We start from the raw sequence: 23,322 nt of genomic DNA, 5'->3' as shown, positions 1-23,322 counted from the left end.
GTCCAGTCCCACACCCTTGTATACCACCACATGCACGCATCCTCTCACAAATTCAGGTTTGCTGTCACGTTGTCATAAACACATTTTGCTTCCTGGTTCTTCCTACGTGAATGTCTCTCCTGCATTCCATTTGCACAGGTCCCCAGGAGGCACACTAATACCATCATGCTGGCTGAAGACTCCAGCTCACCCCTGAGCCTGAACACTCCATTTACCATCCTCACCTTCAGGTGCCTTACAGTATTGCTCAGGCTTAGTATGTGTTGTGCTGCTACTGAGAGAGAAGGAATCAGTCTTGGTTGAGAGGAGAAGAGGGATGTTTCAAACCTAAACCCTGTCCAGACAGACCGAGATAGCTGATGGCCATGTCTGAGCTCATGCTGAGGCACAGAGCACAAAGACAAGGACTGATGGAATGAAAATATCTTGCTTGCACATCTCTTCCACACTGCTATACCTCCTTTGCTAATAAATACGAATTTACTGAGGCTTCTGCTGAATGTCACTTGTCCTTAAATGTCGCTTGAAAATACTCAATCTCCCATCTCTCATGGTTAGGTAGGAGTGATGAACAAGGAGACACCTTGTAATCTCTGTTCCAGCCCCACAGTGTTCTGCAAAAGGGAAACAGATGGTTTAATATATTCTCTGTCTTTGTCTTTTCAACAAATCCTGGAACTTGCAGAAGCGTTAATCATCCAGAGCCCCAGGGGGTAAATTTTTGCCCTGCCCAGATAAACAGTTCCCATCCCATACTTTCTATTACCCTCACACTTTTCATCTTGAGTCCCTCCCCTGAAGAGACCAATTTCAGAGAGTAAGGAGAAGAATAAGCTTCTGCTGCCATTTTTGTGTTTGTTTTTTCCAATGAACCAGTCAGGAAGTACGAGTCACCTTGCACAGGTCCACCCTGACTAACCAGAAACAGAAACAGGCAGACTCTCCTAATTGTCACATGTACCAGCTCTTCCCATGTGCTGCTGCTCTACAACGTGCAGTCTGTCACAGAAAACAGCACTTGCTGACACAGTTCTTCCCAGCCAAACCCATGGAGCTACAGTGACAACAAAATTACAGAACAGCCTGGTCACTAAATTACCCAGCAGCTATGAGACAAGCCTTCTGAATTGCCTTGTTATTATTTCCCTAATACAGTCTGCTATAGCATCTGGCAGAGTGGTGTGTTTCAGGGCTAAGCATGCAATAAAACTGTGTGATTAGATAGTTAACTGTCTTGTGATAACAAGGTAGGGATTTGCAACCAGCTAGAAAAGGAGAGATTCTTTCTAACAGAGCACAATCCAGCTAGGAATGCTCAGACTCTAGACTGGAACGCACATGATTACCCCCTTTAATAGAAAATCCCCATGTGAGATTTCACTGGTGGGTGAGAAGGGAGGCATAAGGATTAAGTCTGTTTCTGTTTTTCTCTTTTCTTTTCTGATGTTAATTCCCCCATACTGTCTGGTCAGCAGAGAGCAGTGATTACCTCTGTCAGGGAGGGGAGGTTACTGTGGTTAGTCTTCCAGGGAGAATTGCAGGGGCCTGTGCAGCTCTAAACTGAACTCCTGGGGACCACAGCTGTTAGGGAGCCTCCTATTAGACTCCTGTGGTTGTGACAGCATCACACATTAATCTTCTGGGGATGGGGCACAGGGGGGTTGACAACAGACAAAAGCCCACCAGCCCCAGCTGCCTTCTCTACCCTGATCTAGAGAGACATCCAACCCCTCCCAAGGGTGAAGTGGTGACACCCAGAGAGGAGCACAAGTCTCATATTTGGAAGTGGAAGTCCTGAGCTCAGGGTAAGAAAAAAGGGTGTGATCAGTCTCACATAAATTAACCTTTACAAAACTCTTTCAGATTCTAATTATCTGGCAGCATACAGGACCAGGTAACCATCATGTAGTTACAGGAAAGTTGCCATGTAATTTTCTGTGTAGGTGGATACTTGGGATACTTGTCAGGTAATTATTATGTGGGTGAAGTGGGGTGTTCAAAGGTTTACCATGGGTAAGTGATGATTTTTACAGAATGGAAATAGGGAGCAGCCTGACTTCTCATGCTCCTTCTCCCCTGCCAGGAGGCAAATACCATGTCCCTACAAATGTGCCATTCATGGCTCTTATTATTGGGCATAGCTGGAGAGTGGGTTGCTTTTCTGCTACTGTCAGTGCAAACAAACCACAAAATGTTGGTTCCTACCCAGAGGAACAGCTCACACTTAATAGGTCAGGCTGTCTCACAGACAAATTCCTAAGGGCCAGATTCTCCACAGATGGGCCCCAACACAGTGTGATTTGAGACTGGATGAGGCATAAAACCTTTTCTCTCGTAACCATCTCCAATCATAGCTTGAGTACTCTTGCCTGGTATCTCTGTCCTAACAACTATGGATTTTGGTTTTCACACTTTATTGAAGCAGCCCTTTGATTTCTCTCCCAGTCCCCTTCCCTGACAATATTAACCAAGCAGGTAGGCAAAGCATATGCAGTCATTTGCAGTTATTCCATATGCAGCTCTGGGACAGTTCTGACCTTTTTCTGTTTGTGTACAGCCTGTTTGCATGTGTCCAGAAAAATGCATTCCCTTGCACATCATACACACACACACAAACGCTGTAGTTTTAACTTTGTTCTCCTTCTGCATCACCCTACAGTGACTTGTGAAACTGAACACACACTTTGTACCAGGAGGGGTTTTGTAAACCTTGGTTGGCTGGACATGCAAGGAAGCTCTTAAATAGAAGTGCCCTTACACTTAAATGGAAATTGGTTTGAATCTTCTTCAAATCCAGTAATTTTCTTCAGCTCACATGTTCAGAACTCTCAGACCCTGTTACATCTGTGATAAGCTAAGTCCCAATCTTAGACACCCTGCTCCCTTAACATCGGGGTACCTTGGTGTTTTTATCTATTCCAAACAGCCCTATTTCACATCCTTCCCAGAAGAGAGATGCTCGTGTCAGATCTCCACAGCAGACCTACCATGGGAGAGCTCAAAACAAGCAGTGGGCAGATTGCTCATTACATACAATTTATTTAGCAGATTCTGTCTTTTTTTTTCCCCCTGCTGATAGATGGTCTATGAACAAACTTTTATGCATTTATTATTGTTTATTATTTATTTATGCAAAATTGTTCAATGAATATTTTACATGGGCAAATTTCAGTTTGGGTGTTTGTAATGAGCTTTCATTCGATTAGAGAGTTCTGAATATTCATAATGTCTAATTGGCCATCTCAGTCACATGGTATTTTTTTCTGTCCCCTTACTAGAAGACTTAACTTTTATTAACTACTTCCATCCCAAGGAAATTTCTTCCCTGGACTGAAAGGATGAGAGTGATTGGCCTGAAGGTGTCTTTCTGAAACACAGATCGTGGCAAAAGAGATGAGTCTGAGGCTATGTCTCTATGGCATAAAGAAGAGCTTTGCCAAGATCTGCAAGCCAGTTTTCATACCAGAAGCAGTGCATTCATAGCAGAACAACCCAGCTATGCTCACAGAGGCTTTTTCCTCTCCAGGATTAAGTAGCCAAGCAATACACTAGCCTAGCATACAGTTAGGTTGTTACTATGGACTTCCAAAGCCTGAGTATCATCGCCTTCTATTGTGGAAACATCAGATAAACCATTTTCTAATCCTGGCTATCTCTCCACTGACTGTAAAGAGCCCACAGCCAATGTGGCTGCAGGCATTTGTGCTGTAAGTTGCTCATATTTAGTAATTGCAATTTCCCTCATTCTGAAGAAGAGGTGGACATTATCAAGCTGCCTGATGCTTAGGAGTAGGCACAGTAGAAGGAAAACATATTTGAACTGCAAGGAGCATGGCAAAATCACATACCAGCATCTCACTGACTTTGTGATGTCCCTAGCGTATCAGAACACATCAAGAAGGAAGAAGAAGGGCAGAGAGACAGAACTAGGAGAATTTCTGGAATTATCCTACATATGATTTGGTCATTTCAGCCTTTTCTTATGTACCCCTGTGCATTTGGAAGGGTCACATCAGAGAAGAAGGCTTGCCTAAGGTACTAAATCCCAGACCCTAAATCTATTTCTACCCTCAGGTTCCTGCTGCATGAGAGGATGGGTGTGTATGCCACTGTCACAGGCCACACACAGGCACCTGGAAGACAGTATATGATGGGAAAAGCCTTAAAGTCTGTGGACTGTGATGCCATTTGGAGTTGTTTTTCTTTTGCAAAAGCAAGCTCCAGTTCTACTGTTCTAAGTCTTTAGTGTGGGGCTAGGAATCAAACTCATTTTGGTTGAACATGCAATTGAATGCAGGGACACAGACAATAAAATACTCCAACACTCTTTCCTCAATCAAAGAAATTACATGATATTAATGCAAGGTAGCTTGGTTTTACTTTACCTGCGTTAAAGCCAGGAAATTTAAAAAATGATGGTTCCCACAGCAACCTTAACTCACCCATGTTGCACATATCTAATAAGGCAGAGTTAACAGCATACACATGAATATAAAATACTACTCAAGCAAATCTCAGCCATCAAATTGCATTAATATTGATTTGTTTCTTTTAATAATAGATTGTCCCATCATTGCTTTCAAGAGAGCTTTTTATGAAACTATTTTTTAAAGTTAAGATTGAAAAAAGAAAAACCCAGCATATTTTATTCACGTTTGATATTTAAAAGAGGCGACATTGTTTCTCCATATGAGGAAACTGACAAATAGGCAGAATTCAGTCCTCATTTTTACTGTATTACAGTAATTTCAGCTATGGAGTTTTTAATTAAAAATTTGAAACCTAAGTGTGATGACAGCCAGAAGAGACATGATCAAATTTATTGAAAAAGATATGAGATATTAATCTCCTCCTTCACAGCCTAGGTTTCCTTTATTTCTATCTCTGAGCTGAACCCAGTGCTGGGGATAAGTCACCTCATTGATGGGTACCAGCCTAGTATACAGTTCATTCAGAGCTATATTAGACTCCTACTCAAATTAGCAGGATCATTAAAAAAATAAAAAAAAAATCATAAAATCAATGGAAAAAGGACCACAGGATCCTGATCCAACATCTGATTCAATAAAGGGATAACTGGTGCTAGTGCATGCTGCTCAAGATGTGGCATGTGTATTGAAAGTGGTACAGACACATGAAGATCAGCTACTTGATGTCCTGAAAGGGACCAGTGCAAATGAATAGCAAAGCTGTGTGGGGATTCTAACCCTAAATTACTGGAGATGTTGTGATACAACCTGAGAACATCAACACTGCTATAAATGATTACCTTTCACAACGTGTCTTACAGCAGAGGGTCTAAACTGAATGGAAGTGAAAGGAAGTGGTGCCCTGAGATTAGGGCTTGGCAGACAGATGTGGACAGCTGGGATTGCTCTGGTGCTGCTGCAGTGTGTGGCAGGAGAGCCGTGGGGGCTGCAGGGGAGCCCTGACTGAGTAAGACAAAGCCAGGCAGTTTGCACAGAAACCCGGAAACCCTGGCAGCTCTTCCCAAAGGAGTGGCTGGCACCCCGTGACCCTGTGACCACCGATTTTAGCAGCTATCTGGCTCAGGACTATAGTGCTCACAACCCTGTGGCCAGACCTCACTGCACTCCATGGCAGCACGCTGGAGTCACTGCAGTGCAAAGCTCTCTTCTTAAAAGACACCTTCAGGCACAAAGAAAAATGAATGAGCACCAGGAATTCAGCTGGTTCCTTGAGAGTCATTCAGTCACGGGAAAAATATAACCTCCTTTTTCTTAGACCCTGACACCTGACTCAGAAATGAATCATCAGAAAAAAAAAAAATAAAAAATAAAAAAAAAATAAAATAAATAATCAAACCAAACAGCATCCTAGGCAACGTGTCTCAATTTGTTTTGGTTTTTAACATAAACACCCCCTCCCCCTGATTCGATTCCAAAGCCCTTGTAGAGCCATCTCCCCCAGCCTGTTGTTGAAAGTTTCCAGCTCCCGGTTCAAATGAGCTTGCTGGATGCTGGGGGCACTATCTGCTCCATCCGAGGGGCTGCTCACGTGGCAGCTCTCATTAGCGACAGGCAGCGACTCAGCTGCGCCCGCTTTGATAAGCCCGGCTCCGCTCTCACAAGTACGCCGCAAAGCAATTAAAACAGCAAAGGGCCCTTTTTTCCCCCTACCATCCTTCTTCTTCCTCCTCCAAAGCGGAATAAAAATGATTTGATAAATTATTCTTTTCAGAACTAAACACTCAGGCGAAGGAAGGGGGAGGAGGCAAAATGCACACAGGGGAGGCGAGTGGCTCCTGAGGATCCTTTATTAGCCCGTGTCCCCGGCTCCTGGAGCTCGGGTGGGGCGCTGCCACAGCGATGGGATGGGATGGGATGGGATGGGATGCGATGGGATGCGATGGGATGCGATGGGATGCGATGGGATGGGATGGGATGCGATGGGATGGGATGCGATGGGATGGGATGCGATGGGATGCGATGGGATGCGATGGGATGGGATGCGATGGGATGCGATGCTCCATCCATCTCCCGCTGCTCCCAGACCTCCGGGTGCGCTCCGTGTGAGCACATTTGTGTGCGGAATGGAAGCCGGTCGGCCCGGTGCTCAGGACAGTGTCAGCCCCGTGTTATTATACTGCCTGCCTTCAGATGCAGTGCAGGCACAGCTCTATTCTCTCAGCATCGTCTGAATTCCTCTGATTTAAACTATGGAAGAAAATCCTTAGGAGGCTGATAAAAAAAAAAACCACAGTTTGGATGTGCCTGACTATGCTACCATTGCCACCATAGCAGGAGCCAGAATTGTATGTTTGAAGCAGCCCTGGGTGTACCAGCAGTGCCCTGTGCTTTTCTGGGACTCCCACACACCGAAATAACCCTCCTGATTACAGAGAAGTAGAAAAGATGGGTACCACCTAGATTAGATTAAGTGATGCACTGAAGTGCCTACTGATTAATGTGGAGCTAACACAAGGCCTCCTGCAGGAAGCAGAAACAAAGATGGGACTCAGGGACTCAGGAAGAGAGGAAGGGTTGGCATGGCAATAACACAGCTCGCAGTCAGAGACCTGCTTCTGCAAACCAGGCTTGGCATCCACAGAAGGGAGCACCTGATGGCCAGGAATTGAATGGGAAGGCTTAATTGAGACTGCACTATCCAACAACAGATATACTAAGGCATTAGCCAGTATTTAGGCTCTATCTATGGTTTTCAAATGTATCTGTAAAATTACTTTTATTAAATGGGTTTCTGACAAGTCCTTGAATTTACAGTCTGCTCAGAAATCCAGTACCATCATGGGGATTGGCCAACCACCCCTGAAACTCTGTCTCTCCTTACTTAGTGTGTGATCATGATCTGGTTTGTGAGACAGGCTTTCCAGTCCCCATTGTGGGAATTAGCTGTCATTTCCCATGGCATTAGCAACTGCAGTGTGTAGCGAGAAGAGAGATGCGAAGGAAAATGGTAATTTGGAAAAAAACTCAACAAAAACAAACCAACCCCAACAAAGGTACTGAACACAAAGGTTTCTAATCAGCAGCACATACCCACTACAATCCAAAATAAAACAATTGTAAAGCTGCAAAATCCTGCTCCTTTTCCCCTATGTCACAAAGCCACTTGAGTCACAGCAGGATGCACTCTGAGTAAAGAAGGGTTAACATGCAAGATGTCCTATATAGTGTTTTCAGAGAAGAATTCTCTCTCTTGCTGTCACCTACAGAAATGCTAACGGTTCATCCATTTAGGTGACAACATCTCTGACTTAGAAAAGCAGTTTCAGAAGAGGGGAAGTATATCAGAACATCTGGGAAGTTAAGAGGGAGAGAAGCTGGGAACTGGGAGTTTCCTGGCAGCCTCAGGTGGATGCTACTGCAATGATGCATGATAAAGAGTCATGGAGAGAGAGGCAGAGGGTGTAGAGGACACAGTGCAGTTTCCAAGTGATCATCCATCACCAGTGGCTCTGCCTTCTCCTTTTCATGCCAACAGGTGATGGAGCCTCATCCATAAAACATTTCCTGGGTGTCACTAACAGGAAGACACATTGGAGGGTTACGTTCACTCTGCATAAGAAATAACTTCCCAGATGAAGGAGAGAGCTGCCACTTTTAAACTCTCCATGCTTTCCTCCTCCCCACCTGTCCCCACATGCTGCACCCAAGAAATCATCTGTCTCTCTCCACCCGCTTCTCCTCTCCTCAACAGCTGTTTCTGTGATCCATACCACAGGCTCCTCTTCCATTGTTACTTTTTATGTAAATATTTTGTATATTTTCTGTGTTTGTTGGTTTCATTTTCTTGGGGTTTTTTGGGGGGTTGTTTTGTTTTTGTTTGTTTTGTTTTGTTTTTAAATACAGGCTACCCCACATATATAGTCCTGTAGAGTCTTCTCATAATCACAAGAGGAAAATCAGTTTGTAGCATATCCAACAGCCCCCCCAGGCTCCTGGCTCCTCTCAGCTCATTACTCCCTTCTCACATGCTCCTGAAACCATTCCTAATTCATACCCTGTACATTTTAACATTTCAACAAAAAGCTCCCAAACGCGCACACTCAGTAAAACACAACAAAAGTATAATGTCTTTGTTTAGCCTAGGTGACAGGACCCTAATGACAAGAGTCAGGACTACAAGATCTCTGAAGGTTCTGCTCCCAAAATAATTAAAACAAAAATATGTAGGAGAAAAAAAAAAAAAAAGTGTTCTAGCAGGCATAGCCACTAACCAAATGATTTTAATTTAAATTTACAAACAAAAAATGGCTGGATGATTCCTTAAGTACTTTGGATTCAGGATCTGAAATATGACTCAAGTTACACCTGATGGAATCAGCAGGTTTTCCTGTAACGTTTTGGAATTGAATGATGGTTTTGACAAACCTCTGCATGCATCAGCAACGTTGGCAGCCTCCACAAACAGGAATTAAGCCCTTAAGTAGCAGAGAGCAGAGGGGGCTGCAGGAAAGCCACAGAGCAGGGAGGAGCACTGCAAAGCTGGTGTGGGAAGCCCAAATTTGGGAGAGCTGGGGGATGGTGGCAATGGGAGGGGGGCAACTGCAGGGAGGGGAGGCAGGGAGGGGCACTGGCAGAGCTGGGTGTAATGAGTGATGTGCAGCAACTGTTTGTGGCCAGCTCCCTCATGGCACATTTTTCACTAGAACTAGAATTCAACCATTCTTAATACCCACTCCTGTGCCATTTATTGCCTGACTTACCAAACCTAACTCGCTTCTGCAATTGCATTCCTACATCAGCAAATTGATGGTTCTGACTGCCAACCTCAGCTGTCGGCCACCCAAGTGTTTCTAGAAATGTATTGCACTTGATGTTACGATGTTTATTTGTCTCCTGAATGAGACGTGGAGTATCTCTGGATAGTAGATGAATCTCACCTGTAATTAAATGCTTCTAAGAGATAAAGTGGCTACAGAATAAGGGTGAGTATATGTCTTGAAGATGGATATATGCTCTCTGAGTACTCTGCCTGTGTTTTGGAGGATTAAGCATCATAGAACCATGAGAAGCTAGGAATGCAAAAGGGAAGGATGATGCAAGAGAGAAAAAAACAGGAGAAAGAAGACCTAGAGACTGCAAAGAATGGCAGTGAGACAGAGAAGACTGTCTAAAGAAAGAAAGATGGGTGGAATCATTGAACAAAGAAACAGGAGAAGGAAAGAAAAGCTCTGTAGAGAGCCACTGAACACAGTACCCTGCCTTCAATCCCCTCCAGAGGAATAAATGCTGACCCTACTTCTTTCCTGGCTTGTCAGGGGCTGTTTGGCTGAATAAGTCCAGCCCAGCAGCCCTCTCTCTCTCTCTCTCAGCATTAATATATTAATTTCATTATTCAATTATTTAAAACATTTCTTATGTTCCTTCTACTTCACACAGATGGAGGTGGGGTGAGCTGCTCCCTCTCTCTTTAAAGCCTGTACTGCAGGAGCCTGGAGGAATGTAGGGCACAAAGTGCTCCTCAGCACTCCCTCCTCCACCAGCTCCAGCAGCAGGTGCTCCCTTCCGTGCACCTCAGACATCCTGTTTGAGAGGACACCGTGTGAGTGACCGCTGTCACTGCAGTGTCCCCTGCGTGGCACAGGGTGCTCTGTGCCACCGTGAGCCCTGCTGGCTGCCAGAGGGAAGCAGAGGCTCTGGAAGCTGCTCTCCTGCCAAGCTCTGCTGGCCCCTGCAGACAAGCTGCTGCCTCACGGTGTGTAAAATGTAAGGCTGCAGGTTACAGACAGCCTCTTCCTCTCCATTTGTCTATCAGCTTTTGAAGGGCTAATTAGCTTGTTAGTCATGACGTCTCTCTCAGGCTTCCAAACTACCATAAATCTCCTTCTTTCTTCCAGGGGAGCATTAACTTGGATTCTTGGATGGGAGACCTCCAAAGACAACTTAAGGTGCTGAAGGCAGCAGGGTTCTTGAGTGAGAGGCTGTCATTCCTCCTACATCATTAGCCCCTGTGTCCCAAAGCGATACTGACAAGGGCCATCTGTAAAGCAGAGTCCTTGACCATTTGCAATTACAAGAGAGTCAATGGGTATTAAACAGCACTGTCCCACAAGGAACACTACTAGAATCTCATGGAGTGAAGTTGAAAGATCCTATGCTGAATCACCTAGCCAACCCCTGCTGCCCAAAAGCATCAGCTACAATAAAATAATTCCTGGAAGCTGTTTTTCCAACCTATTCTGAGCTCACAGCGGTGCAGGGTCCACATCCCCTCCAGACCCTCTCCTCCATTATGTCATAACAGTATCTGAAAATCACTTTGTTACCACATGGAACTTTTCCCCCTCTACCCCCATGCACACCCAGGAAACTATACTCTCAACTCATAATTTTGACTCCCATCAGACTTTGTGCTATGTCAGTCAGTTTTCAAGGGAGGCTACCTAATTAAAGGTATCTCACACATAAAGAGTGTGTGTTACTCTGTCCTCTATTTGACTAACAGTCCTTGTTTGCCACAGCTTACAAAACAGCCAGGCCTGCCTGCTGCTCTGCTGTGTCTCCGTACCGCCTGGCGTGGGCTGCTTGTTAAGTGGCACTGAGGAACAGGAAATTCAGCTGGTCTTGAGTGGTACCATCAGTGTGGGGTTTGCCTTGGGCTTCCTGCAGCTTGTCACTAGAACTGGTGGGTGTATCCAGCCTCCAAAATCCTCATTTTAGGCAGAGCTGGGTAAGGATTTTCAGGGAATCAGCCAGATATTTTTAGTTTAGCTTAGCTATTTTTTTTTTCCCCTGCAAGAAAGAGTTAGCTATTTGACAAGGATTTTGCTGTACCTTTATTAGCAGCCCTTATTGTGTTCAACTCTCATGGGAGAATTCCCTCGGTGCAATTCCATTCAGGTAATTCTGCTAGTAATCTGCACGGTTACCAACACTAAGGCATCGTAGCAGATAAGGAGAGAGCACCTGGGAAATTCAGCCTTTTGCTCAGCCATGAGGATTTCCTGCAGTGCATTCTCAGACTTTTGTCCAATTCTGTGATAAATGTTCTCAAATGATGGAGTGTTCAACTGCTCCCTTTATAGGAAGAGTTCCTGAGCCAAGAACAACTCACTGACACAAAGTGAATCTGGATAATCAGCCCCATTTGCATTCTTTCCCTCCTGATGCTAGCTAAAGCTGGGTAAACAATTCTGAATGAATCATTTATTAGCTTAATTCTACCTTCTCCAATTCATGAACTGTCCACTGGCGCTTCCCAGTTTTGTTTCCTCCAGCCTATTTTCTCTTCAGAATCATTTGGGTATGAACACAACACAATTCACTGAAGTCAGCAGGATTATTTCTTTGCATAAAAGTAAACTTGTGCTTTAAAGCTTTTGTTGAACACGTCTTGTCCTGATGGATCGTGTTTGGTTTTTTTTCTTTAGAAACTAATTTTCAGCTTACTTGTTAGCAGTTGAAATTTTACAACTATCTTTCTTGAATACAAGAGTTATGTGGTATGTTTGCATAATCTTCAATGGATGAAAGCAACTCCTGGAGCACTTAGCTTCCTAGGAAACCTACACAATTCACAATGTGTTTTCTCAGTGCCACATTACCAATAGCACAGTAAAAAAAAAAAGTCAGGAGTCAGGACCTCAAAGCTAAAAATCATGAGGTTTTGTGTTTTTTTTCCAAGCAATAAATGTTAGGTTCTTCTCATTAGTCCCCTTGCATTTTAATCTTTCCATTTTCTTCATCAAAAGCATAAGGGCCAAGAACATGCTGCTTCAATAAAAGAAAAAAATATCTTGACTTCAACAGCAAGGCTTTCACAAACACAGTGAATACAACAAGCCTCACAACAAAACATGAGTGCTGGCAACTGCTAACTAAACAATTATGCACTAATAATACAAACTAAACATTAGTTTGCAATGCTGAATTGATTGCCATGTTTTCTACAACAGTTCCAGCCAGGGGACTTCTTTCCTGAGATAATCACACAAATCAAACTCAAAAGGGATAGAACAAAATCAGGTCCAAATTGCATGTTCAAGCCAGTGCTGAAGGAAGGATTTTGGCTTCTAAGCTCTATTTACTCCCTATTCAGGGTTGCCCTCAACACTAACTTTCTGTATGTGAGTACACTCCAGTAAATTATCCGTAGGTACTGGCCTCATCACTGTGCCAGCTAGGCAAACACCCCATCTCCATTTGCAGGGTAGTCTCTTTGCTTGCTGTGACAATGCCATCCCTCTGTCACCTCAGACTAATATATGAGTGTCTAAGGCATTGCTCAGGGACTAGATTTCTTTTTCCAGGAGTGCCTAACTCATCCCCTAAGCAGTGTCCTCTCCCTTCCTCATACCTCTTTGGAAAGAGCAGCAGCCAAATCCCTCTCCAAGAGTGATGTGAGCACTCCCTCTGCTGTCACACAAAGGCTCCAGGCAGCTGGACATTCTGTAGCCTTGTGCAGCTCCTGTCCTCCCACAACTAATAGCTATTTGGCTGGCATTTGTCTCGCAGTGGAAGGGTTACTGCAACACATGCTGAGAATGTCTGGCCACAGGAAACTCAAGTGATGGAGATGTTTCCAGCCCTCTTGCTCCCATCAGGCCTAGTGATTTCTAAACTGGGGGCATACATGCATTGTCTGCACTCTATGAAATTCAATTTATGCCAGTAGACAAGAAGTCAAGTTCATGATCCCCAGAACAGGAGAGCAGATGGCTTTGTGCTTTTGATTTTTTCAAGTGAAACCATCTGGCTAATTCTCTGTGGCTTGTGTGTGTGTGTTAGCAGAGAGAGACACAGCCCGTTTCCCTGTCAAGGCTATGCCTGCAGTCACAAGGGAAGAATTTGTTACTTTGGAAGTGGATCCTGCCCATGCCAACCTTTACAGATAGGGAAGAGGTATCAGTATGGCTGTAGTCACTAATACCAGCAAATGAGGTGTGGCACAATAATGTATCAGCAAAGTTGTGGCCTTTCCTTACTTTCCCTCAAAACGGAAGCCTGCTAAGGCAATTCTCACACATCCACCTGATAGGACACGAATCAGGAGATCTGACTTGATTTATCATAAAAGCTGAGAAAGAGTGTAGCACCCTCTGACCAGCATTCTCTCCCTTCCCTCCTTAAGCCTTTAAGCCATGTTCCCCTACCTTTTAGTCACCCAGGTATCCAAGCACCCATTCTCCAACCTTTTCATCCACACAACACGCCTGAAGAGCTCGGGCAGTGCTGGCACCCCTGTTTTACAAATGGGCTTGAAGCCGAAACAGACTCTATCAGATGGGAAATACATGACAGAACAAAGCCTCATGCCACCTAGCTTAACTCCCTAATACAAGAGATGGCAAACATTTTCATAGTCTGCTGCCAAGCTTGTTTAAAGCAAACCAACAAGCAAGCTTTGAAGGTTATTATCACTGTTTCCAGCCCAAGTCTTAGTGAAAGCTTGACTTGGCATTGGTAACAGTGGTCTGCCAATGCTGCTATTCCCACTGGGCCAACATTACCTCTGTGACAGAAAGTTCCTGAGCTGTCTTCTCACTAGAGGCAGAATGCTACAGTGGTTGATAGCCTCTCAAAGTCTCCTGTCAGTTCACCAGATCAGGGTATATTCCTGCATCAAGCACTTGCTCTAGTGTAGCATTTCCACACCACAGCCACATCACCCTGCCAGCCCAGAAGGAAATGTGCAGATACTGCCTTATGCAGGGTCTCTGTTTTCATCCCGTCAGACTGTCTTCTGGGATTCATCCTCCCACTGTGTTTACATTCAGGTTTTATGGTCCTTGGGATCCTACTTCCCATTGCAGACAGGTTCAGGCTCATCCTATCCATTGCTGTGCTGCTTGTGAAGCTTCCTGCCGGCAGAAGGGAAGCCTCTTGGCAGGCCTGCTCATGGAATGCAGACAGCAGCATCCTCAGGGGCTACTCACAGTGTCACCAGCAAAATTAACCTGCCAGATGAGCCATATACCCTGCAACAACAGAAAAATGTCTCCTTCATCCACCTTACTGATCCTGGAGCAGTCAAATTCCCTCTTGGAAGCAGAGCTTCCCACAGCAGATAGGCAGTTGGCTGCCCATGCAGGACTCTTGTCTGGGAGACACCCATACCTGGGGCCAGCATGTGTCTCTGGCACAGAGGGGACAGTGGGTGCAGCACTTGGGACTCACTCTGGCGCCCACAAACAAAAGCATGATTGAAGAAATCAGTACTGGCTGGATAAGCAGTCACAGGGAAGCACTGGGCACTGGATTGGATTGAGGAGAGTGTATGATGTAGAGATGTAGCTATGCTGCTCTCTGTTGGCTGCAGCACAGGGAACAGCTACAGCTTCAAATGCTGCTCTCACTTGAATTCAAGTGGATCCTTTAAAGAGCTTTACAGAACAAACCTGTATTTGGGAAATTTTTTTCAGCTTCCTACATTGTAATGTGAAGAGGTCAAGAGTGAAAGAGCATGAATTTTATCCTCTGTGCTGGGCAATGAAAATTCAGCTATGGGTGACTATGAAACAATTCACAATCAAATGCTAACCAGGAAAAAGAAATCCAGACCACATGATTTCCAATCTCTACCATAACCAGTCATTCTTCCTGATTCCTTTATCTTCCCTTTTTCATTTCCTCAGGCAATTTCCACATCCTTGCTCTTTGGCTTTCCTTGTCAGAGCTTACAGCAAAGTGTTTCTGCTTAGCAATGCTGTGCCTGAAGCAAATGGGGAGCACTGGGGATGAGGAAGCTGATTTGGAATGTGCTGAAGTAATGATGGTCAGAGCCCAGGACAGAAAAAGTAGAAAAAAATGCAGTGCCTCCGTGCTAAAACCTATAAAAAATGGTGGTTTGGTCTTTATCTACAGCAGTTCTCACAAAGAAGCCCCTATCTCCCTCAGAGAACTCTTACCTATGGGGTACACATACATGTAGCTGTGACTCACCAGTCCCAGATGCCATCCCACACACATCCTGCCCTGCTCTGCTCAGCTGAGTGTGGATGTTCCCTGATGTTTCTGGCTCCTTCTCCGTGTCTTCACCTCCCAGACTGCTACTTACCTAGAGCTTTTTGTCCCAAGTTGCTATATAAATAGAGAGATGTTGTACAGCTGGGTTGCTCTCTGCCCACTGGCTTCTGAGGGCAGGGATGACTTTCAGCAGAAGAAAACACACTTGAAGCTAGGTTCTAGTATAGTCTTGACTGGCTGGTGGTTAGGAATAGCCAGAAAGTAAGAATTCTTTATCAGATAAAGATGGAGTTTTTTGAGATGTGTTTTGAGACTGTGTTGAAATAAAGCAAAGATTTTCAGAAAAGACATGTATAAAAGAATATGAAAGAAAGAGATGAAAAGATGAGCAGAGACACAGATGATGCTTTTTGTTTTCAGGACACTGTTCAGCCTACTGTTGCATTGTCTTTTCTACATCAGAGGGAAGGAAAGTTTTCTCAGAAAATTTTCATAAAATTTTCATCGAATTTACGCTGGTGTTATTGGCAAGGACTATTTTCCATGAAAATACACAGTTCTTCCCCTGCATTTTTTCACCTCTCCCCCTCACCTCACCATGACTGTTTCTGCAGCTGTAAAGTAATCCACATGCATCCCCTATGTGCCTCATGGACCTTACTTGTTTCTAGCTCAGGATCAAACACCTGCCTGCAGTGTAATCATCCATGGTCAAAGCAAAGTGCTTAGAGCTTATAAGAGAGGGGATGGAGATCTAGATGTCCTCAACTTTTGCTAACACCTGGATCAATTTAAGTAACAGTGCCTATGAGAAAAGACAGTTCAGAGTTATACTCCTGGCTGTTCCAAGCTGCTGTGCCGTGCTGGGTGCTTCCCTTACCTCTGTTTCCCCTTCAAAGATAAAAATGAAGATTCATACCACACTGTGAGAGGGCACATCTAGAGTACCTTGATTTTTCTGGGGTTAGAAGAGCCAGGGTTGATCCTTTCACACCTCCTGCACCTGCTGCAAGTCGGGAAAGGTCAGCACTGCTCCTGGAGCACTGCAAAGGCAGCAGAGCACTGGTGCACTGCTCTTCTGCAAGGGCAAAGGCAACTGACTGAAGCTGGGTAGGGAAAGCCTTTCATACAACACTGAATACACAGGTGTTATAGCAGATGAGGCCTGCTCAGCTTGCTGAGGACAGGGATGTGTGTGAGCATTTCAGAGGGGGCTTTATTCCGCACACAAACCCGACTCTTTTGTGCAGAGGGTGGTACAGTCCCTCCTGCAATGTTTTGCATGAGGTTGCAAAGCTCATTATTCTGAATCATTGCAAAGCTACATCTTCTGTCTCACGTGGATACAGTGGTGCCTGTGGCATCTCCAAGATGGACCTTTGGTATCCTGTGGAATGGCAGCAACTATGCCAATGTTAAGCCTGGTCTGCATCCTTCCCCCTGTTTGAGAAGCTGGGGCAATGAGACCTATATGCACAAGCAAGCCATCCAAACTGCAGATTCCACATGCACACATCACCAACCAAAACACCCTGAGGAGGACACCTGTTCACAGAGTTTCACCTGCATTAAAGCTAGGAAAACAAAAAGAAAGAAGAAAAACCAAACAAATAAACCAAAAAAAAAAAAAAAAACAGACAAACAAAATAACAAAAAACCCAAGGCAACCCCCCCCCAAAAAAAAAAACCAACAACAAACAAACAAACAAACAAAAACCTAAAACCCCTAAAAAACCCAACTGGGTAAAAGGCAACATCGCCTTTTGCCAGCAGATGGCAATGGCACTCCACTTGTTCATCGTTGATCCCGTTCCTGGAAAAGGACACCGATGCCATCTGCAGAGCACTCCTGAGAAGCAGTCTTTAAAAAATCCTTCAGCTCTGCGCAACGAAAACACTTGAAAAATCGTGGGAGAGTAAATAAGGCTATTTCTTGTGCAGGCCCACCACCTAGAAGCCTGGATGTGATGGCAGATTTATGCTGCAAAGGACAAACTCTATGATTTTCTCATTCTCCCCTTTCATATTCCCTTCATAGAGATCCAGCCTAGAATATTAAAGGATCAGGGTTATTTATTTATTTATGCCTTTTCAACTTTCCTGAATAAAGAGACAGGGTTTTTTTTTTCTCCCCTGCACGTTCTGATCTGTGTGGATGGGAAGCAGTAGGAATCCAGCAAGGACCAGACCATCTGAACAGCAGTGTGATGGCAGCTCCTCCTTCTCCCACCTGTAAAGCCTTTCTCTTTCTCTCAGTTTTAAATGAGTCCTTGAAATACCCTTGAGCTACAGGGCCTAATAAACTAACATTTTTATGGACATGTGCTCAGCAGTTCATCACATTTGTGTGGAACCTTCAATTCTTCCCTGATAAAGGTATTCAATGCAGCCCCTTCTGCCCTATTGAAAGATAAAGTACCCTCAAGCTGTGGGGCTGCTGACTTTCCACTGATGGATCTAGCCAAAAACAAATCTCCCAGGACTGCAAAATCTCCCACTGAACTACAGCAATAACTTGAACTCAGCCCCACAAGTGTGGACCCCCACCAGAGAACTTGAGGCTGCTGCAGGCAGAAGAGTCCTCGGCATGACACGAAGGACTACAGGTAAAAGCTTTAATGACAGCCAGCCTAGGGAAAATCCCACTAGCAAGGGATTGGGCCTGGCACCAGAGGAGAAAAGGTACTGGAGCCTCCAAATAAGGGGGATGAAGGCATCCTCATTTGGATGGCCGAGCACAGCATCTCTGAAGTGAGTAATTATGCATGTCTGGACACTGCAGGTCCTCTAGCAGCCGTCACGGCACAGGGTCACTTTAAGATTAGGCTGTTTAATTAAAACAGGGTGTGCAGAAGATTCAGGGGAGGGCAATTTGCCCAAAGACAGCATGGACTGTGCAACACCTCTCTGGGAGAGTTGCTGATTAGAGAGTAGGAGGCATCTCTGCCGCAGGGAAGGGGACTCATCTCTGAAACTCTTCAAACAGCTACTTCATGGTCACTTGTTAGCATGGATAAAAGTCCCGTCACAGGGCTTGGCTGAACTGGACACATTTCAAGCTCCTCTCCAGCTGGCTAGGAGATTCCAAAGTGGGAAGAGAATGTCCTTGAGTTATGATTTCTCCTGCAGACATTTCCACCAGAGGCAGAAGGAAGTAAAAACACACACCTACACACCAGCCCTTTTCAGTAGGGTTGATAACCCACCCCCTCTACAGGTGCTCTCGGTAAACACAGGGCTCCAAGTGTTACATGTTGACAAGTTCAAGGCACCCTGAGGGAGGAGAGAGCGACAGAGACAGCGAGAGAGGAAAAAAACAACAAACAGGAGGTAAGACAGATTCCTCAACTGCAATTTGATGTCTACTTTGTCTGTGTCTGCAGGAAAAAACTGAGCAATCCTCTCTCACTCACCTCCTGCTTCTGAGGATCACACAATGAGAAGATAAACATGGATATAGTGAATTATTGCCAAATGGTGAAGACCAGTGGTGTGGTTCAAAAGGGGAAAAGCCAATAGATCTGTAAATGCTAGAGGGTTGTGAGCCTTTCAGCCTTTACAGAAATGGTTATCTTAGACCATAAAATGGCCCATTTCCTTCATCACAGATAGGTCACTTGAGGCAGGCTGACCATGAGGGGGAAAGGGAGAGGGTTGATACCCAGCCATATCTGAGCTTTCAGGGCTAACTTATTCACTGCTTTGTCTTGTCAGCATGATATTCTAACTGCTATGGGAAAACTCAACTGTTCCATAAAGAACAAGTCCACAACGAATTAAAAGGGCATTTTTCCACAACAGCTTTTTCTGTGCTTTCATGCAGTCCCCTGTTCCAGCTCTTCCAGTCCTGGGTTCCTCACCAGCTCTATCAGTGCCTTCCTTGGCTTTGCAGCCCTGAGAACCCCACTAGTGCCCCAGGCATTAAAAACTGTTCTTGTTGTTAACTTTTCTTCATTGTCTCTTTAGCGGGGGAACTGATTTAGCTGTTGATTTTACTGAAGAACCCCAGTGTAAGGATGTTTTTATGCAACCAAAGAGAAAGTAAAAAAAAAAAAATACATTTTTTTGGAAAGTGGTCTCACTGAGGATTTCCTACTCAGCATCACAGGTAACAGGCATGACTCCAGCTACACACAAAATAGAGCGCCCGCCGCCTTGCACAATGCTGTTTTTCATGCATTCAGCTCCAGATCTGTGCACCCAGAAGGAGAGCTTGTCATAGTAAACTGCAGCAGGAAAGTTAATCCCGTGTGACAGGTAGTCTACACCACACCGTGAGCCAGCAGTTGGCTGGCATCCTGTTCTTTTAGGGTGCTACTGTCACAGGGCAGGGAAGCCACGCTCACGTACGCGCACGGACAGCACCGAGATGGCAGAGCACGGACGGGTAAAATCCTCAGAGCCTACTGCAAACACACATGGGCACACATTTGAGCAGATTACACATACACATTGTACATCCTTTGGCAAACACAACTGAGCATTGCTGTGCCATTCACAGACAGGGAACCAAACAGTGCCAACAGCTAGACAGACAAACACTCAGAGACCTCAACTAACCCAGCTGAAAATCACAAAAGCGCTAAAAAAGTCCTTCATAAGGTACAAAAACTGTGAATTTACCCATGTGCTTTGTCAGACAGGAATGAAGGAGAATGCACACAGTCAGTGGCAGACAAATGCTTTTGTGCACTAACACGGAGACTCATACAGCCCCCGAAATGTACACTGCCATGCAGGGGGGTTCACACAAAAGCAACCTCTAACTAGAAGCATAGAAAGAGGTACTTAATGTGTTTGCCAGGCCTGAACACTCCTTTGAAGCAACAAGTCCAACTATAACCTAAATGCAGTGGGTATTGTGGCAGCAGACAAACTTGGAAGCAGCTGTAAGGAACATATAGACATGTCTAGGTATAAAAGAGACAATAGGGCACAGGGGAGAAGGATGCACTCAGATCTTCACAGAGCAGCATGGACAGAACCTGATCATTCTCAGCCACTTGCTGCACAGGTTTGACCCTTAATGGCAGAGAGGAGAAAAAAAGAGAATGCTCACACTTTCCACTCTTTCAGAATGGAAGTGCCTCCTGCGGAGGCCTTTGAACCATCCAATAGCACAGTGGCTGTTCTCAGTGTCTTGCAAATTATATTATCACACTGTCAGCCTTCACAGAACTGAAAATGGGAAAGGGCCATACAATCAGATGATGCAAATCAGTTTGGCTTTGCTGAAGCTATCAGAAAAATCCCAGTTTCCAGTACCTGATGCTCAGGCTATCCTGCCAGTAGTGAGTTCAGTACTGGAGATAAGCTCACCTCCGTAGTGACTCCTGCTCAATATTCTCTTTATTTTATGCAATTTATCATGTCAGCAGTTTTATGCAACTTATTGCTACACACAGCCCTGACACTACTCAGAGCACCAAGTCATCCACACCTCATGCAGTTTTCCTTCAAGAACATAAAGAAAAGACACCGATTTTCTCAGGACATTTTCACAGAAAAAAAAAAAATATTTCATAAGCCATGTAGGTTATTACCATAGCAAGCTTCTACCAAAACAAGTGAAAGCAGCAGCTGCTGCAGAGATAACACAAAAAAGTAGATGGATGGACACACCAGTGAGTGTGGGTATGCATAAATGAACCAAGACAGAGGAGAAACTCTGATCAGTGAAAAGGCTCCTGCACCATCAGAGTAAACAGGAGCTTTAATCTGCCAGTTAAATGGACACTGAGGCATCTCCACCAAAAGGAATGTGTCTGCAGCACAGCTGGGATTTGACCTTCAACTTCTTTCCTCTGTCTGCAGAGCACAGAAACTCTCGTTCCCTCATGCTCCTCCTACAGAACAAAAGGAGGAAGGAAGAAGGGGGAAAAAACCAGACTGCCAGAGAGGCCCTAACTCATCTCTTACTCTTGGATAAGTGCAAATTTATGCCTCTGTCTGCCTTTGAGTCTTTATTATCTCCTTAAGTGGCTAGCTTTGTACACAATTTATTATAAAAGCCTGGAATCTACAGTCAAATTACAGATCAATTGAAAACTACACAGAAAACAATTAACATCTGGCAGTGGTTTCATCTATAAAGCTGTCAGAGACTTTGCCAACCCTGAATTCCCCTTCTGACACCCATATTTCCTCTCCCCAAACTCAGTCTCCTCTTTTGCATCTCCTGAGTCTGTGGGATACTGAATATCCCCTCTGCAATCCTGTGGAGGCAAATAGCTGGCTCTGTACCAGCAGGCCACTGTGTGCAGTATGAAGACCAGGCTAGTCACCTCTAGAGAGATGACTTCCATCAGGTGCTACAGGGGGAAACCAAAACTGGGGCTACCCTATTATTCTGGAGCTTCTCCCTCCTCCTTGCTGAGGTGGAAGGCAGGGAAAGGCCAGTAACCTTGGTCTGTGTTTTGTTGCCATTGCTGATGACTGGTCTGCTTCTCCAAGTTGTCAGAAGCCTACTAACTTCCCAGGCATCTCTGCCCAATTCCAGCAGCAGGCAGCCACGTGAAAACCATAGGAATGATCAACCATGATGAGAGGCAACACCGTTTGCCAAGGAGAAGCCTACCTTTCACAAGGTCTCTCAATGCTTCGCAGACAGCTCTCCCTTGCCCTCAGCTCTCCTTGTTTTGTGTCAGTGAGAGGAGGGCAATAAGAAATGGAGATGGCCACAGGCAGCTCTCCAGGCAGGTTTCTGTGAGAACTCTGGCCTTCTTTGGGGTCAGCACTTTGGTGGCTGAAGGGTGGTCTGATGAGACCAAAAGTAGAAATCAAGTGGAAAAGCATTGTAACACTTGAAGATACCCTCTTCTTCTAAAAACTTTCCTGTCATTCATTCCTGAGGATAAAAGCTGTTTCTGACAGCTAGTGCCTCCAGCCTTGTGGCCAGCATGTCACCTCCTCCCCACACAGAGTTTCACTGCTCTTTGATTTAGTGGAGAATATGAGGGAGTTGGGAGTTCAGTGATCATGAAAACCCCTTTGTCCATTGTCCCATTCTCCATCTCTCCCTCTCCACAGACCTTCCACAGCTGATCTCCATCTCTCACCTGCACGGCACAAAGACTCTGCTAGTAGCAAGCACTTCCACGGACAGTGAGGCAGGTAATACTGGTTTCAACAAAGAACACCTGGCTTGGCTTTCCATCGTGTGATGTGATGGGAGCACAAGAGAAAAAGGTATCTGCTGAGTTCATGCATGCTTCAGGTTGGAGAGCTACTATCTACTTTTGAGGTACAAGTTGATGCATCTCCTGCCCAATGGGCCTAGCTATGCTTGTAATGGGGTTAAAAAGAAGAAAGGTGACGCCAGTGAAGGGCTGACCACAACATTCCCAGCCACTACATTTTAACAGTTCTGGTGTAGAAATAAATCATTTTTCTGATGTGTGTTTTAGTTTTCATCCTGGCTAAAATCTAGAGTCGATATAAATATAAAGAACGCTGTAGTCTAAATAAATATGCACTCATCATTTTTGAGACCGTGGGAAAACCATACTTTGGGCACTTCACCCGTCCTTGCCCTTCCACCACTCTCCAGATATGCATCCATCCTTAGCAAAATGCTGACAAATTGCTGCAGAAGTGAACTCCCTGTTTAGACAGCAGAAACACTGAACTGAGAGTGACAGGAATTGCTGCACAGGAGTAGCTCTGGAGATGCTTGTCTCATGGAAAGCTGGGGAGAGGAAATGGATGAGTGGACTGTGCAAGAAAAGCCTCCGCCCTTCAGTGAGCTAAGAACAGCTGTTGTTGATGATGATTGCTTCCTAATTAGCTTGCTCTTGTATAAGCTTGATAATTTTATGTACCTCCAGAGGAGCAGATTAGCTCTGAATTCACATTGTATCCATTTGTGAAGAGTACCCTATAAATTATTTACCTAACTCTCTGAAATATTAGATCAAGAAAACTCTAAGTA

At 44.8% G+C, this 23,322-nt stretch overlaps 1 protein-coding gene and 1 long non-coding RNA gene across 3 annotated transcripts in view; both read right to left on the bottom strand.

Moving 5' to 3' along the window:
- The window catches only part of LSAMP (limbic system associated membrane protein), a 977,049-nt gene that overhangs the window by 390,241 nt on the left and 563,486 nt on the right, over window positions 1-23,322 (bottom strand). The gene's annotated exons all lie outside the window — the stretch shown is intronic.
- LOC147654352 (uncharacterized) overlaps window positions 428-23,322 on the bottom strand; it is a 55,270-nt gene continuing 32,375 nt past the window's right edge. Inside the window, exon 2 of the long non-coding RNA XR_015284985.1 lies at window positions 428-614. This is a non-coding gene — a long non-coding RNA (uncharacterized LOC147654352). The remainder of the gene's footprint in view (window positions 615-23,322) is intronic.

Source organism: Cyanistes caeruleus, chromosome 3, assembly GCF_971803275.1.
Source record: "Cyanistes caeruleus chromosome 3, bCyaCae1.hap1.1, whole genome shotgun sequence".
NCBI lineage: Eukaryota > Metazoa > Chordata > Aves > Passeriformes > Paridae > Cyanistes > Cyanistes caeruleus.
Note: the sequence above shows the minus strand (reverse complement) of the source record. Positions and strands in the feature narration are given on the sequence as shown.